The sequence below is a fragment of the Sminthopsis crassicaudata genome, chromosome 1 (assembly GCF_048593235.1).
Source record: "Sminthopsis crassicaudata isolate SCR6 chromosome 1, ASM4859323v1, whole genome shotgun sequence".
In the NCBI taxonomy this organism is placed as follows: Eukaryota; Metazoa; Chordata; class Mammalia; order Dasyuromorphia; family Dasyuridae; genus Sminthopsis; species Sminthopsis crassicaudata.
In genome coordinates this window covers 586,787,188-586,803,393 of record NC_133617.1, presented here as the reverse complement: position 1 = coordinate 586,803,393, position 16,206 = coordinate 586,787,188, and the positions used below count along the sequence as shown (strand labels likewise).

Sequence of the window (16,206 nt, the reverse complement as noted above, 5' to 3'; positions counted from 1 at the left end):
TGGTTCCAGGTCACTTCTGACTGATTTCTCCTCCCTTCAAAAAAAGGCTCATTAAAATTGGGATATAAACACCCATTCCTTGACCTGGAATAGGCTGTGTTTTGTTTTGGATGTCAGAAGTGACTATTTAATTACTCTAAGAAAACAGATGTTATCATTTCTAACTGATTGGGGGGGAAAGGGCAAAAAAACAGCCAAGTCAACCATTAACATGCTGTTGGAAGATCTATTACTTCTATAAAAAGCATCCAAGCCATTCCCCAGTTGACAAATGGTTAAAGTACATGAACAGACATTTTTCAGAAGAAGAAATCAAAGCTATCTATAGTCATATAAAAACTGTTCTAAATCACTATTGATCAGAGAAAAGCAAATTAAAACAACTCTGAGATAAACACCTCACACCCATCAGAAATGACAAATGATGGAGAGGAATTGTTGATGGAATAGTGAAGTGGTCCAGCCATTCTGAAGAACATTCTCATGCCAAAAGGGCTATAAAATTGTGCATGCCTTTTGACCCAGCAATACCCCTATTAGATCTACATCCCAAGGAGATCAAAGTAAAGGAAAAGAACTTGCATGTACAAAAAAATTTATAGCAGCCCTATTTGTTGCAGTAAAGAATTGGAAATTTAGGGGATGCCCATCAGTTGGGGAATGACTGAACAATTATGGCATATGATGGTGATGGAATACTATTGTACTATGAGAAATGATGAAGGGGATAGTTTCAGAAATTTTCAGAAAAAAATGGTAAGAACTATATGAATTGATATAAAATGAAGTGAGAAGAACTGGGTGATCATTATGCATAGTAATGGCAATGTTGTAATGATGATCAACTGTGAAACAGTGAAAAAATGTTATCCACCTCCAGAGAGAGAACTGATGAACTCTGAGTGCAAATTCAAATATAATTTTCTCACTTTATTTTTGCTTTGTTTTGCAATATGACTAATATAGAGATATGTTTTAATGACTTCATATGCTTTAAAAAAACATCCATAATCGGGGGAGGGGGAAAGAGCTACCAAAATGCTCTGTTAGTTCCATACTCTTAAAAGTAAAAGAAATATTCCTACTTCCTGTCACTTTCATCAGATTCCTTCCTATCTTTTAAAAAAAAAAAGCATGTTTAGCAGTATGTGAAACATTACACACTTGTGGTTTCCCACCTTTCCAATGAAAGGGGGGTGCATTTTCTCATCTAAAAGAGTTCATGCTTAGGAAATGATCCTGGCAGCATTTAGCTAGGCTTGCTCTGAAATGCAAACTTAATAAGGTCCTTAATTAGAAATATAAAAGGAAAAAAAGAATTCAAGACTTGAGACCTTATGGGTCTTCTAGTCTAATCCACTGCCTTATAAAGAAACTCTCTAATTTGATACTCCAGAGCCAGCTGGTAGTGCAATGGATAGAGTGCTGGGTCTTGAGTCAGGGAAGACTTTAGTTCAAACCCGATCTTCCATCCTTATTACCTATGTGATCCTCAGTCAGCTATCTACCTCAGTTTCCTCAGCTGTAAATTGGGGATCATAAAGTACCTACCTTGCAGAGTTGTTGAGAATCAAATGACATAATATTTGGTAAAAGTGATTAACACAGTATCTGACACAAAAGTAGATATTTAACAGTTTATCCCCTTTCTTCCTCTCCTTGTTCCAGAACATCCCCACAAGAGGTGGTCCACCTGAGTCTGTCAGGGCAGGCTGCACTGGGGGGGCGGAGTTTGAGGGGGGGGATTGCTTGGTCCAAAGTCAGGGAGTTAGTTCTGGGGGACGGTGGCTTCGTCTTACCCAGTGCAGCTCGAGCAGAGCCCTTCTTAGTGTGATTTCTTAATTATTATGGTTTTAAAATTATGAGTGACAAGATCCTGCTTTTCTTGCTTCCTAGTAGAAACCTGGCTGAGCCACTCAACTGTAAGTTTCTCCTTGGTTACCACATATAGGCTGGGCCTCAGTTGCCCCGTGTGTTAGCAGATTCTGCTCTGCCTTAATGTTCGGGGCAAGACGTGGCGTTGCTATGAAGTTGACTGAATGTTAATTTTTCAGTAATGAGGAGCTGCCAGCCTCAGTAATGTGAAATTCTCTGCTTCCAAGACAGCCCATTAACAAAAGCAAGAACTTTTAGAAAACTCTTCTTTTAGTTGAGCCAGAGGCTATCTCAATAACTTCCACCCAGTGCTTAATTTGACACTCAAGAGCAACAAAGGATAACTCTAACTTCCAGATGAGAGCACTTAAATGAGTAGCAACAGCTAGCATTTATATTGTACTTTACCCACATTATCTCATTTAATTCTCACAGTAACCTTATGAGATCAGTGCTATTATTATCTCCATCTTACAAGTCCAGAAACTGAAAATGAAAAATTAAATAAGTTTCCCAGAGCCACACAGCTAATTAAATAACTGAGGCAGGATTAGAATTCAGAATTCCTGCTTCCAAGTCCAACATTCTGTATACTGTACCATCTAGCTCACTACAAAAACCTGAAGACAGCTGCCTCTTAGACTATGTATAGTTACTAGGTCCTTTCTAAGTCCTATCTTCTCCAAGATAATTACATTACATTATTTCAACCATCTCTCATATAATATTGATTCTGAGGCACCTTAGCTATATTCTGGACAATTCCAGGCTGTCAGAATCCCTCCTGAAATGTGATCCTCAGAACTGGACACAGTACTCTAGGTGTGTTTTAAAGTATAGTCTCAGTAGGACCAGGAGATCATTATATACTTCAACAACAATACTATATGATGATCAATTCTGATGGACGTGGCCCTCTTCAACAATGAGATGAACCAAATCAGTTCCAATAGAGCAGTAGTGAACTGAACCAGCTACACTCAGCAAAAGAACTCTGGGAGATGACTATGAACCACTACATAGCATTTCCACTCCCTCTGTTTTTGTCTGCCTATATTTTTGATTTCCTTCACAGGTAGTTGTACACTGTTTCAAAGTCCAGTTTTTTTTTTGTGCAGCAAAATAACTGTTTGGACATGTATACATAAATTGTATTTAACTTATACTTTAACATATTTAACATGTATTGGTCAACTTGCCATCTCGGGGAAGGGATGGGGGGAAGGAGGGGAACAGTTGAAATAAAAAGTTTTGCAATTGTCAATGCTGGAAAATTACCTATGCATAAAATTTTTGTAAAAATTAATTAAATTAATTAATTGATTAATTAAAAAAAATAAAGTATAGTCTCAGTCAATAAGATGACACGCATCCTTGCTAAAGCTAAGTTTTCTACTTAATCCCATTTTTGCCTCCTCCTGGCCCCTATTCTCCTCATCTCACTAAGAACCTTGTTCCATTAATTATTTTTTCTCCAAATTATTCCATTTCCTCTCTCATCTGGCTCTTTCCCCTCCTCCTCTACCCTAAAATAAAAGCTAGATCCTGATACCCTAAAAGTGATCATTCTAATTTATCCTCCCATCAATTCTTAACTTCTAGAAAGAATATTATACAGACAGTATAGACTTCAAGGACATTATACTCTTAGCCTACTAAATACAAAAGAACTAGATTAAAATATATAATTAGGAAATATATTACAAAATAAATAAAAATGTAACACAACATAGGTAATGTTAATTGGTGGTTTTCTGAGTCAATATACTCCCAACTGGGAGCTGTTTCTATTTGAATTTGATACCCCTGCTCTACACTATCTTTTGTTTTGATTTGATTTTTATTTATTACCATGTGAAATGAGAAACATGAATAATAAATATTGCTTTATTGGATTTTTAAGAAACAGAGAGACAAAGACAGAGAGACAGAGACAGAGAGAGTTTATATAAATGTGATCATAACCAGTCTCTCAAAAAAAATTCAAAAGAATTTGAAACTCAAAACTTTTAAAAAACACATATATTAAAATTATTTTAACATGTAATTGGAGGAAAATAAGATATATATATTTGAGAGAGAGAAACAGAAAAAGAGAATAAATCTTGAGCAAGTAATGAGAGACAGGTCAGGTGAGACTTTTTATGATAACCATCTGGGACAGCTTGCCTCTGCCCTTTGCCAATTTATTCAAGAGTGTTACCTTTCAAACTCCTGAGAGAAACCCACTTTTTTTTTTAACTATGAGTTCTTCTTCTTTCTGAGTCTGGTCCATTACTGTAATTAAAAACCTGCCTCTCTGATACAAGATATATGGACCCTCTATTTACTCATTCATTAATTCCTTAACTTCTTACAATCTGAGACCACCATTCTGCTGAAAATTCTCTCCAAGTTCACCAAGGACCCCTTAATTACTAGATACAATTGCTTATTATTGATCATCATCCTATTCCTTGGCCTTCCTGAATATTTGACATTGTTGCCCCTACCACTTATCTCTTAATACTCTTTCACCCCTTAGTATCCTTGATATTAATCTCTCATAATTATCTTTCTCCATATCCTTAGAGGCAGCTGTTGGTTCAATGCTTAGAGAACTGGACTTGGGGTCAGGAAAACCTCACTTTAAATCTGGCCTCTGATACTTAACTATCTGTATAACCCTAAGAAAAAAAATCACATAAATCTCTATTTCAGTTTCCTCAACTGTAAAATTCGGATAACACTTGCCTCCCAGAGTTACTGTGAAGATCAAATTAGATAAAATTTGTAAAGTACTTAGCATAGTATCTGGCACATAGTAGTTATTTCATATATTCTTGTTTCCTTCCTTCCTTCCTTCCTTCCTTCCTTTATCAAGGAAGGTGAGTGAACTTAAGTCTTTATTCTTTTCCCTCTCGTTTCCTCTATTTTCACTCTATCTTTTGTGAACCTCATCCATCCTAATGATTTCAATTATTACCTTTAGGTAGATAAATCCCAAACTTAGTGGTATCCAGGCCCTAGTTCTCTTAAGCTCAAATCTCATATTTCCAACTACATCTCTATCTGAATGCCTCATAAGCATCTCAAACTCAACATATCCAAAATTAAACTCCTCTTCTTTCCTCAATCTGCCCTTCTTCACTATTTCCATTGATTCTACCATCATCCCTTATGCCATTTAGGCTAGAAACCTTGAAGTCTTTCATTCTCATTCTCTAGAACTAATTCTTGTTTAGTTGGTTTCCAGTCATGTGTGGCTCTTCCACATTTGAGATTTTCTTGGCAAAAATGCTAGAATAGTTTGTCATTTTCTCCTCCAGCTCATCTTAGAGATGAGTAACTGGGACAAACAGGACAATGATTTTTCCTGAATCATACAACTAGTAAGTGTCTGAGGCCAGACTTCTACTCAGGAAGAAGTCTTCCTAATTCTAGGTCTAACGCTCTATCCACTGCTTCATCTCTCTATCTAACATCCCACCAGTTACCAAATTACCAAATAATTTTTATTCTGTCTCACGCTTCTACCCCTTCCTTTCCATTCGTGTAAATTTAAAACCTCATCACATCTTACCTAAACTACCATAATAGCTTTCTATTCTATATTTTTATTCAGCCCCAATCAGAAATTCCAATGGCTCCGTACTACTTATAGGATAAAATAAACATTTCTTACCTTGGCATTTAAGACCCTTCCCCTTTTTGGATCCAACTTATCTTTTCAGAATTATTTCATCATTTTCTTCCAGACAGTTCTGTGTTCCAGCCAAATATACTGCAATGCATTCACCTTATTTCATCCTACCTATTCCCACCTCCAACCATGTCGACATTTCCCATACCTGGAAAGGACTCCCTCCATATATCATATATCATGGACAAAATCCTTTTCTTTCTTCAAGTACTTGTTCAGGTATGTACTGACTTCATGACATTGTCACTGATGCCTTCATCTCTCACTCCAATGATCTCTTCCCATTAAGATTTCTAATAGACTTTTGTCTGGATTGATCCTTTGCTCTTGTTACTTTATATTAGATTTATTTACATGCATATCATATCACTTCTCTTAGGTTGTTAGCTCCTTGAAGGTAGAGACTGTATTGTTTTGGGGGCAAGGTGAAGTTCTTTGTAACACAGGACTATTCTTTAGGACCTCACACCTCTTACCTAGGCATGTGGATACCTACATATTATCTGGGTTGGCTTCCTTACTATACTTTGCTTTCATCCTGGCAGATCTAGGTTCCCAGAGTAAAATGTCCGTCACTTAGTTATGTTCAGGTTCTCTTGGATTAGGTAAATTAGATAAATCTTTTGTTAAACACTTAGTATGGCCAAGCTAAGATAGTTTCTGCCCTCAAGGAGCTTGCATTACAATAGGAGAAAGACAACACATAAAAGGGGAATCAAAAGGATGGAGGTAGAGTTAGATGAAAAAATAGGAGAATAAGGAGACATGAACTTGACTGGCAAGGGTTTTTTTCAAATGGAGTTTCCAAGGAGGAATTCAACTCTTTATAATGAAAGCATCTTTAATTGTTTAGGGGTAAAAAGGATAGTTGGACCAAAGTGGAGATTCTAGACTGTCAGAGGCTAATCCAGATTAGGAAATCCCAGGATTCTGAAGGTAACCCTATTGAAAGGAAATAGACTCTCTTGAGCCCCCTCTAATGCATTTCTATTTACACAACTAGTCACTCACAATAACGACACTTTGAAATCTTAAAAATATTCATTTATGGAGGCAGCTAGGTGGCGCAGTGGATAGAGCACCAGCCTTGAATTCAGGAAGACCCGAGTTCAAATTTGATCTCAGACACTTAACACTTCCTAGCTGTGTGACCCTGGGCAAGTCACTTAACCCAAGCCTCAGGGGAAAAACAAACAAACAAAAAATATTCATTTTACTTAACAATAAGATAAAAGAAATAACAATTTTATAGGTCCTCAAATTTTAAAGCAAATGTATAAATGACAAATGTATCACAACAAAACTCAGGCACACTCCCTACTAATGCCTTCTGTATCTGTTGGGAAGAAAAAACACATACAAGAATCTGGCAAGGATTCCATGTGCTCAGGGTAACTCACAACTCTGGATGACAGGCTCTGATATTACTGATCCATTAAGGAACATCTGTACCAACACAAAACTGTATCTGTTGGTCTTCATCACTCCTTAGCTAGACCAATCCTCTTCTCTTCTTTTCTCAAATGTAGCAGTTATAAGATCTTTCAAACTACAGTTGCACCTTAAAAAGCATTTGGCAGAAGCTACCTCTTAATTTAAAAAATACCCCTTAAAACAGAGAATTGTAATGGTCATTCAATGAATTATCTCTGGAGTATATAGACCAGATCAGCCAATTATTAAGCCTTGCTAGCATTCTTTATATAACCAAATACCAGCAATATCTGTTTTGTCTACTTTTCTCTCACAAACTAAAGCAGATAGAAACCAGATCCATGGGCACATCTGAGGGTCCTAATTCAATTTAGCTCTAGGTGACACTAAATGAAAATTGTTAGAACAAGAGATTTTATTGAGCCAATCAACCTTTTTGCCAGCAAATTGTTCCTGATACAAGTTGGTTTGTTTGTTTTCAAACAGGTTCAACAAACTGTTTCTTTCTTTTTCTGCCAGGTTTTTTAAACCTGGTCAGTCAACCTCAACTTCTTTCGCCTCTATCTTCCACAGTTTAAATTTAAAAACCTCTTGGCTCTTAGTGACCAATTTTCTCCTTAAAAGATAATAACTCACTAAATTTACCCTGTGAAGTCAAGAGTTGCTTTATTCATACCTCAGTTGCCAAATATTTAAGCAATTTCTTTTTTTAACTTCCTTAAGTCATAAAACAGTTATATTCATATGAACTGAAGGATCATAATGCCTTTGAGCTCTAAAGTTTGCAACCCAGTTCAATATCTTGCATTGTGTCCTTAAAGTTATATTTTTCAAACTCATAATTTTCCAGTTTTTAACAAATAAAAATTCTTTCTTTGCCTATTTAAAACACCAAACTGCTTACATGCAAACTGAGCATCATCCTACATTCTTCACAAGGGAATTTAAGTCTTTACATACATTACACAGTTCATTTTCTGAATTTTTTGAATTTTCATTCAAATTTTATATGAAATCTGAATTTCTTCATACACATATTTTAGTGCTTTTTATTCAACCAAAGGTCCTTTCATACCTATCTCAGACTCTAAATGTTCATCTATAACTGTGGCAAACCTAGAACCTTTATCAATTGATTTAAATAGTATTCGTTACACAAAAATATTTTTCTGCCTCTTTCAACACCAAACTTTTCTAGATGAAAAGGACTTTAAAAGAACAATGCTTTAAGTCACCTTATATCATAATCAAATACCTTTGTTGTCTATTTGCTTTGTTTTCTCAAGGGTTTTTTTGGTCTGAATTTTCTTGTACACATGACAAATACACAAATATGCTTAGAAGGATTGTACATGTTTAACCTATATCAGATTGCTGGCTGTCTTGGGGAGGGGATACAGAGGAAGGGAGGGAGAAAAAATTTGGAACACAACATCTTACATATACTTGAAAAAATAATATTTTTAAAAGGGAAAAATGCAAAAAAAAAATAAGATTGGGCATCACTTCCAAAGCTTAAATTATTTTTAGGGGTCCTAAGCTAAGCCTATCCCTAAAAGATCATCATTTTCTAGTACTCAAATCAATAAGTATTGATTATGGCACTGTTCTATGTCAGGCCCTGTCCTGAGTGCCAGAAAACAAATGCAAAGAACAATTCCTATTCTCTAAGAGAGTATATTCCAATTGCAGAGATGATGAATGTATGTGTATATAGTATAAATATAATAACAATAAATACAAAAGTTGAAAAGGAGGATACTAATAGTCAAGAGGATCAAAAAAAGGCTTTATGTAAAAAAGTGATGTTTGAATTTAATTTTTAGAGAGATTCTATGAAGCAGAGTTGAAGAGGGAAGGTGTTCCATGCATGGAAAATGGCCCATTAAAAAAAACACAAAGTGATAGAATTTTATCTATGAGGAACAGAAAAAAAAAAAAAAAAAAAAAAAGGCCAGCTTGTCTAAATCACATAGTATAGGGAAAATAATGTCTAATAAGACTGGAAAAAAAAAAGTTTGGGTAAAGTTGTGAAGTGTTTATAAACTAAATAAATGTAATGAAGTTATAAATGGCTTTTATTCTATTCTAGAGACAATAAGAAGCTATCTGGTACAGCTGTTTTGAGAGAGAGGTAACATAGATTTGTATTTAAGAAAACACACTTTGGCAGCTGTGTGTATGATGGACGAAAGTGGGGAGCAGATTGTAACAAAGGACCAAAGAGGAGGCTGTTGCAATAATTTAGCAGAGGGATGATGAAGACCTGCTCTAAAAGAGTAGCTGTGTGAATGAAAAGTCTAGTGTTGTGGAGGTAGAAACAGAAAGATTTAGCAATTAATTGGATATATGAGGTAACAGAGAGTGAGGAGTTACAGATAATGAGATGATTATAAACTTGGAAGACTGGAAAGATGGCATTTTTTTTCACAGAAATAAGATTCATTTAGCAGATTATTAGTAACTTTTGGGAGAGGAAAAAATGGGGATGATGAAGAGTTCCATTTTGGACATGTTGAGTTTCAGTGTATGGAATATCCATTTTGAAGCATCTGTTTTGAAGGCAAATGATAATATAAGATTAAAGTTTAGGGGAGAGACTGGGGTTGAATATACAGATCTGAGAATGATCTACAAAAAATAATAAAAAGTCATTGGAGCTGATGATGCTATCAAGAAAGTTAGAATAGAGAAGAGAAATGAATTCAAAAGAGAATTTGTCTTTACATATGTTCCATAGTTCATTTTCTGTCCAAAACCACTCAAATCTCATTTGAAATTTGCATTTCTTCATAACACATATTTTAGTGGTTTTTATTCAACCAAAGTTCCATTTATACTTATCTCAGACATTCACAGTTAAAAACTAATAAAAGAGACTGAAAAGGAACAGTAAGAGAGGAGGGAAATTAGGAGAGCCCCCAAAATCCAGAGAGGAGAGAATATTCAAGAGAAGAAAATGATCAGCTATATCAAATCTGGTAGAGAGGTCATGCAGAATTAGAACGGAGGGGGAAAAAAACATCAGATTTGGCAATTAACAGTACACACTAGTAACTTTGGAGAGAGCAATTTCAGCTGAGGAATGAGTTCAGAAGTCAATTTGTTGAGTCAGTTGAGCAATGATCGAGAGGATAGTAAGCAGAGACAGTATGGACAGCCTTTTCAAGATTTTGATGAAAGAAGGAGGTCGGATGGCAGGATCTAATAAAGTTTTTGTCTGTGTTTTTTAAGGATGGGGAGCTTTGGGCAGTAGAAATAGAAGCAGTAAATTGGGATAAATTGAAATTTTATTTATTTATTTATTTGTTTATTTATTTAAGTTGAAAGGCAGGATAGGAGGGAGAGAGGATGAGGGAAAGGAAAAAGAGGGGATGAAAATAATTAAGTTTGCAATCTGCTTGAGAAAAAGAGAGAGCTTTGACAAGCAGAGGAACTATTTCATCATGAGAGGCAGGGAAGAAGGAAGAAAGAAGGCAGAATGAAGACAAGGAGTTCTAAAAAAGAAGAAAATGGGAGAAGAGAGAGCTCAAAAATAATGACCAAATCACGATAAACCAAATGGGCTTTGGCCTTTTGAGAAACGTATATGTATACACAACCAGGGATTTATGTATACATACACACTCACATAATCTCTTTTGAGGGTCCATCAGTTAAGCGTAATTCTGGGAGAAAAATTATCAACAAAGGCAAACAACAAAACTATCATTAAGCTCTATAATTACTTTTTGCATGTGGAAATGTTTATTTAGCTCTTTTTAGTTTAAATTAGCTAATTTTCCATCCTAATGGAAACATTAGACTACTGTATCACATAGATCACATGTTACTGGGTTAAACAAAAATGTAATTTTAAAGGAAGCTGACAATATATACTAACCTTTAATGACAAAGTCAAAGACTGAAATTCTATGTGAATCCATGAACCCATTAAACTAGAATCATTTTCAATTATATGGGAAAACATCTACAATTTTTGTAGAAATTAGAAAGGGCATAAAATGGCATCAAAACTCAAAATTACTATAATTAAAACCAATAAGTTCTACAATCACATTTTAATAATAGTAAGGATAATAATAATGATAAACAGCTTGAAACTTATGCAGTAGCATAGAAATGAAAGTATTAAATAATATACTTTTTCCTTTTCTTTCTCAAAAACATTCTCACGTCTGCAGAGAAATAATTGATCATCACTGGTTTCTTTCTTTCAGGATACTGGACAAAAGTTGTCATCACATTGGAACTCCATGGAAACTCAGTCTAAGTATGTGGAGTGGGGGGAAGGAGGAAAGGAAGTATTTAGCAGTGCCTCATTTCCACCCACAAGCCACCTCCAAATTTCCAAAGCTGCCAGCAATCAATTGTATAGTTGGAGAACAATATTTTAAAAGAAGAGGAAGGGTCTAGAAAAGAAATTCCTTCTAATAGCCCCCTCCATTCCCATCTCCCACTCATGAACCCATGTTCCTGCTGGCCTGGGTATTGAATTGACTAGTTTCAAAGTCTAATACTGCCCCATTGTAGGAAGCAATTTTCTATGAATAAATCTATCTAAGGTAGTTGCTATTGGTTAGCCATAAAGATCTCATCTGACACCCTACACTTTCATTTTTTTTCTTTATTCTTATCATTGTAATCCATTTACTTATGGCACTAATATCCAAAAGCAAACTTCAGGGGTCATTAGTTTGCTCCTAAGTATTTTTAAGGGAAACAATTTTGTAGTAATATGGAGGTGCCTAGAGGCACTGAGAAATTAAGAGACTCGGATTATGTCAGAGGGAAAATTTAAATGCAGAACTTGATTTCTATCTAACTAGCTAGCTCTCTATCAGGCTGCCTTTCAAATTATATCATTACAGTATTAAGAATGATAGTACTTCAAGCTTCTTTTCTTCTGATAAAGTCAAGATGCCACAAATATGAAGTACTATTGTCATTTATCATCATCATTAATTAATGATAAGGTATTGTCTTGCTACAAAAAAAATTTAATAACATTAATCCAGCCAAGAATAGTAAGAGAATTCAAAATAAAGTTAAGACCAAACAATATTTATCTAAGCAACAAATTTAAGGAGCTGGTACAAAAGTAAACAGTCTTTTCATTCATTTATCTCTAGGTCTTTGTCAACACAATATCTCAAAGTAAGAACTTCATATGGCTATCTTGGCATTTGAAAATGCCAGAATTCCCTTATTTCCTAACTAGTCAATAGCTTCCAAGACTGTAATATATTTGGAAGTTCCCTCCCACTCATGAAGGTCAATCTAGCTTTCAAACAAATTATCATTTCATTCAAAAGTTCTTGTCCAAGTTTGGAGTCCTCCTCCCAGTGATGAAAATTTTCCGCCTTTGGCCATTTCCATTTTAAGGTGTTCAGGCCAGAAAAACAAGTTTCTCTGCTTCAAATCTTTTCCCCTCTCCATTTGACTTTCCATACAACTATCAAAGTGAAGCCTTAAGCTTAAAGTCTTTCTTAAAGACCACATTATTCCCCTACTTAAGTTATTGTTTGTCCTTTGATTTCACAGAGGTTCGATGACATTAGAGTGATGTTTTAGCTTTTCTGTGAGTTGCACAAAATCATCAGCCCTCTTCTAGAGTCATCAAAGTCCAGTGGCAGAACAAAAATCAGGATTTGTTGATGACTTAGGATGAAGTGGATGACCTTGGGATCTTAGAATAGAGAAGAGAAATTAATTCAAAGGGGAATTTGTCTTTACATATGTTCTATAGTTCATTTTCTGTCCAAAACCACTCAAATCTCATTTGAAATTTGCATTTCTTCATTTATTTTAGTGGTTTATAAATTTTATTTTAGTGGTTTTTATTCAACCATGTCTGACCACGCTGTAAAGGCTCCATAACACTTGTTTCAGCTGCCTTCATGGCTTTTGGAATAAAGTGTTCTCATCTATCCATTTTACCTGGATAAGTCTTCACATGCCTAGGGTAGACCTCTCCCTAACTCATCAAGGTGTTGGAGGTCTGTTGGTTACCTTCAACTGGTTTAGCCAATCTGACATGACAGTTTACCAGGGTATGGCCATTGAATATGCTACATGCTACAGCTTCTGGAAACCATAGGTGAGAGTTGTACACCAAAAGTGGATAAATAACCCTAAAAGGTATTCAGCAGTCCTCACACAAGAGGTGCTTGTCCTTTTAAACTTGCCATACACCCCTTAGTAAACTCCAATGACTTCTTATTGGTTCTAGAATGAAATATAAATTCCTCTATCATAACTTACCCTCAATCTGCCTTTTTAGGCTTTTTTATTCATTATTCCCCTTCCTTCACGCTACAATTCAGCCAAATTGGCTACTGGAATCAACAAGTATCATTATTACTATAATGAGTCAAGTACTAGGAATATGATAAAAGACAAAAACATCCCTTTGGAGAAGATACAAATAAATAACACTGAATGTAAAAGAAATATAGAGCATAAATAGTAAGTAATCTCAGAAAGAAGACTCAGGGAATTGGGATAGGGAGGAGATAGGAAGGGGGAGTGAGAAAATGGGTTCAAGGTAAGGAGGGCCTAATAAAGAAAGGGCTCTTGTTCTTTAAACACTCCAATCTATCTCCTACCTTTGCACTGGCCATTCTTTTTCTCCTTACTTCTGCCGCTTAGAATCCCTCTTTCTTTCAAAACTCAAGTCAAGGCTCACCTTCTACACGGGGCCTTTGCTGATCCTCCTAGCTCCTAGTGCCTGACTTCCCAAAATTACCTTGTAGATGCTTATTTACATACATGTTGTCTTCTCTGCTCAAAATTACATTTATTGTAGGCAGGACTTATTTGATTTTTGTTTTAGAATTCTCCAATACCTTGGTCAGTGTCTGGTAAAAAAAAAATTTTTTTTTAAGCTGTTGATTGGTAGATTGATTCTAGATCAATTGTCCTTTGAAATGGAATACTTTCCCTTAAGTCCAACAAGACAAATGCTCATGGAACTTGGTTGTTCTTGCTTTCAAATCCTTGCCTCAGGCAGCTCTGTGTTCCATATTTATCTACTTTCTTCTTAATTTCCAGGTCAGTAAGGTTCAAAAGCCAACTCATAACCTTGCTCCCTACAGGAGAACCATAACAAAATGGAGACTCTCTAGTCATATATGTCCCTCCTGCCTCCCCCTCAGTTATTTGCCACATGGCATTAGATGGGAAAGTTTATGTTCTAAGGTCAAGAATGTGAAGGCAAGACTTTCCCAATAAATAAGGATAGAAGTTGGCAGCCCTTGTTGGTTTATCTTCTCACCTTTTACAAAGAAGCCTTTCCCAATTTCCCACTACTACTATCTTCCCTTTGAGATCTACATCTACTTCTCATTTACTTTTACATGTTATCTCCCTGATCAGAATGTAAAATGTCTCAGAGCAGGAACAATGTTTTTGCCTCTTTTTGTATCCCCAGAAATTAGTGTGGTACCTAGTAGAGAAAGTGCTTAACAAATGTTGCCCAGCGATGGAATGGCAATCATTTCTTAATACTAACACCAAAAAGATGGTCTAAATTTACACACTACTTTCATTCCAAATGTTGCAGGTATAATTTAGAGTTTAAGCCAAATCCAATTATGTTGGACTCAACCACTCTCCCAATGTAGTCAATATAAGCTGTCCCAGGCAGAGAGCAGCCCTAGATTTTTATCTAATTTTTCACTAATTCTTATTGCAAAACCCCAGAACCCCCAGCTCTGTCTTCATTTCCTAGGCCCTGAGGGAAAAGTATCAAGAGGCCCACCCATATTTATATAAAGAACTGCACTGGCTTTAAAAATCTTTAGCAGCAATATCCTAAAAGGCCACAAAATGGGGATGTTGCGCCATGAAAGTAGATGACCTTTTTTCTTTGTAAAGTGAAATGTGACCCTCCACATTTTCCAGAGCAAAATATTAAGAATTTTCTCTTTAGAAAAAAAGGGGAGGGGGATTTCAAGAATACTTGTGCTTCGAAACTTTAAGTAGCAATTACACTCTTTCTATAACAGGGTGCTACAAATATTTACCTTTAAAAACTGAATGGACTATATTTTCTTTTTCCAAAAAAGAGGAATAATAATAATAGTAAATACTTACATAGTTCTCTAAGCATTGGCAAACATCAAGGCTGTGGATATATCTCTTTCCAGCCCCTATTCATTTCCCCTGTCTCTCACTTCCCTCCCTTACTAAGCTGTAATATAAATCTGACATGTACTCAGCAATATTTGAACAGTTTAAATTTATTTAGTCTATTTATTGAACAGAGTTTGATAGAGCCTCTTAATTTTAAAAGTGGATGAGTGAAATGGTTTTTATCTCTCTTTCCTCACCTAAAATAATTAATTAAATTGCTTTTTGCTTATGCATCCCTGAATTGATTTTGTCCTATGTATCAGTGACCTCCAACAGGCCACCTTCAAATAAAACTGAACAGCTACTCTAGAGTGTTATGGATTAGTTTGTGAATTTACTGCAAAATAAGTTGTTCCTTCTTTTTTAGAGGGATCAATGGCAATAGTCAATCCCACCCCTTCCAATATATATATTCCAACATATATTCCATATATATGTATGTATAATATTATATACATAAACACACATACATACATATACACATATATGTATGCATACAGATATACATCATATATATGTGAATTTATGTTTATATGTGTATACATATATCCAAAAACGCTAAAGTATTGATTATCTTAAGATATTCACTATCAATTTCACATCTGATCAGTCGGTCAGCATTGCTCCAATTACTTGACTTTGTTACTTCATGGTCCCCATGTATCAGTTTAGGTGATTACTTCATGTTAGCCATCTTGCTAGGTCTTCTATCACCATGCTGTAGAGATGCTGCTCAACAATTCTATTCTCATTTCCCCTGGCTCTTATCAATATTAGTTTTTTAGTTATATTTTTTTCAATTAGCAAAAAATTTTCTTTCTAATGCTTCCCATACCAACACTCTCCCAACGCCACTTGAGAACTAAAAAAAAAAAACTTGTTACACATTTTATGGTCAATCAAAAAAAATTCCACATTAGCCACATCCTCCCTCTCCCTCCAAAGAAATTGTCTCATTCTGCACTAAGTCCTTCACTTCTCTATCGGGAGGTGGGTAACATGTTTTATTTTAATCCCCTGGATTTGTGGTTGCTCATTACACTGATATGTTGTTTATTCTTTCAAATTGTTCTTCTGGT

At 35.4% G+C, this 16,206-nt stretch overlaps 1 long non-coding RNA gene across 1 annotated transcript in view; it reads left to right on the top strand.

Annotated features, from left to right (window-relative positions):
- The window catches only part of LOC141551090 (uncharacterized), a 66,350-nt gene extending 54,429 nt beyond the window's left edge, over nucleotides 1-11,921 (top strand). The window contains exon 3 of the long non-coding RNA XR_012484778.1: nucleotides 11,212-11,921. This is a non-coding gene — a long non-coding RNA (uncharacterized LOC141551090). The remainder of the gene's footprint in view (nucleotides 1-11,211) is intronic.
- The last annotated feature ends 4,285 nt before the right edge of the window (nucleotides 11,922-16,206 follow it).